Below are 2641 nucleotides of genomic sequence, written 5' to 3'. Positions count from 1 at the left end.
GATGTATGTAAGTATATTTATTTATTTTATTTATTTATTCTTTGTCCAATATACAATACATGTGGAATGAAATAGACATTAAGTAGTATATATAGGGATAGTAAGTAAAAAAGAAGAGGAGTGGATGAGAGGGAGAGAATATATAGGATATATGAGAAAAGGAAAGGTAATTGACAGGGGACGTTAGGCACATCAGTGCACTTATGTACGCCCCTTACTGGCCTCTTAGGAACCTGGAGAGGTCAATCGTGGAGAGTCTAAGGAGAAGTGTTGGGGGTTGGGAGTAGACACTATAGAGTCCGGTAATATATATGTATGTATATGAAAGTTCAGGACAGTATTTAGTGGAAACATGCAGGAGAGGCCTTCATCTTTCAATGGATAGAAGGGCTAAAATATGTCATCCTCATTTTAGCCATTCTCTATCCATTGAAGGATAAAGGCCTCTCCTGCATGTTTCCAACAAATACGGTCCTGAACTTACTTATACACAAATACACACACACACACACACACACACACACCAGGGGTGAAATTCAAAAATTTTCCCTACCAGTTCCATGCGCAAGGCTTGATGGGCGTGACAAAGGAAAAGATACTGCGAAGTCTCCATTCCTTCTCTCACTCCTGGGGCCAGCCAGTTCTCCGAACTATTCAAAATTTTCTGCTATCGGTTCTCCAGAACCTGATGAATTTCACCCCTGATACATATATACATTTTTCTTCTAAAATAGTCTAGCAAAACTCAAAAACCAACTTGAAAAAAGACGCAAGCTTTTCCATTACAGCTCCCTAGCACAAATGTTCAGCATCTCTGCAGAGTTGCTAGTTTGAAAGGCAGAAAAAAGCACCAAAAAAGTTCTAAAGAGCTGACTGTGTACGTACCATCCAATAGAAAGTGAATCTTCTGATACGGCCACTTGCCTAGGGGGGAAAAAACTGATCCAGGTAACCTAAAATCTGCAGCCTGGTAGAGAAACATGGACAGTTTACAGCCAGGTAGAAAAGCCTGAAACATGTAGGGGGAAAATAAAAGCTCCACCCCCTCCCAATTTACGGAGCTCCTTTTATCTCGAGGGAAAGAAGAAGCTGACAGATTATGAGTCCCAGGAGAGAACATCTTAGCAACACACTTGTTTGAGGAGATTATCCCTGGTTTCCCAGAAAGGCACCTCTGGTTTTAATGTTCTGCCATCTCTCCGCCTCTAATCAGATATTAGATTAGATTACATTTATTGGATTTATATGCCGCCCCTCTCCGCAAACTCGGGGCGGCTCACAACAAGTAAAAACAATACATAATAACAAATCCAATACCCACCAATCCAATTACAATGTTAAGCTAAAAAATTCATAAAAAACAACCCCAGAATATTTAAAAAAACCAAGCACACAATCAATCTAACACCAAAACAACATAGGCAAGGGGGAGATGTTTCAGTTCCCCCATGCCTGACGGCAGAGGTGGGTTTTAAGGAAAGGCAAGGAGGGTGGGGGCAATCCTAATCTCAGGGGGGGAGTTGGTTCCAGAGGGTCGGAGCCGCCACAGAGAAGGCTCTTCCCCTGGGTCCTGCCAGATGACATTGTTTAGTCGACGGGACCCGGAGAAGGCCGACTCTGTGGGACCGAACTGGTCGCTGGGATTCGTGCGGCAGAAGGTAGGAATTATTAGTAGGTAGGAATAAATGGGCTTATTGCCTATTCCTTCAGAAAAGGCAACAAGCTAAGAAAAACCACTCCAATTCTAGATGATGTATGCATTGTGAAAAATGGTTGTTCAGGCTTTTGTGGTGGTGGGAGAGACAGAGGGCTGCTAATTGTAGTCAGAAAATTTGCATAAAAGTTAGACCTAAATTGGGGCACTTCCTCTCTGATAGCTGGACTATAACCTCTTTTTATATTCTCAAGACAGAGCATGCATACCGCATGCACAGAGAGTTGTTGTTAATGGCGAGTATTCTGAGCAGAGATAGGTTACAAGCGGTGTGCCACAAGGGTCTGTTCTGGATCCTATTCTTTTTAATATGTTTGTGAGTGACATAGGGGAAGTTTTGGTAGGGAAGGTTTGCCTATTTGCCAATGACTCTAAAGTGTGCAATAGGGTTGACATTCCTGGAGATGTCTGTAACATGGTAAATGATTTAGCTTTACTAGATAAATGGTAAAAGCAATGGAAACTGAAGTTTAATGTTTCCAAATGTAAAATAATGCACTTGGGGAAAAGGAATCCCCAATCTGAGTATTGTATTGGCAGTTCTGTGTTAGCAAAAACTTCAGAAGAGAAGGATTTAGGGGTAGTGATTTCTGACAGTCTCAAAATGGCAGGGCAGTGTGGTCGGGCGGTAGGAAAAGCAAGTAGGATGTTTCGCTGCATAGCTAGAGGTATAACAAGCAGGAAGAGGGAGATTGTGGTCCCGCTATATAGATACCACATTTGGAATACTGTGTTCAGTTCTGGAGACCCCACCTACAAAAAGATATTGACAAAACTGAACGGGTCCAAAGACAGGCTACAAGAAAGGTGGAAGGTCTTAAGCATAAAACGTATCAGGAAAGACTTAATGAACTCAATCTGTATAGTCTAAAGGACAGAAGGAAAAGGGGGGACATGATCAAAACATTTAAATTTAAAGGGTTAAAT

Source organism: Erythrolamprus reginae, chromosome Z (assembly GCF_031021105.1).
Source record: "Erythrolamprus reginae isolate rEryReg1 chromosome Z, rEryReg1.hap1, whole genome shotgun sequence".
NCBI lineage: Eukaryota > Metazoa > Chordata > Lepidosauria > Squamata > Dipsadidae > Erythrolamprus > Erythrolamprus reginae.
This window is presented reverse-complemented; position numbering follows the sequence as displayed.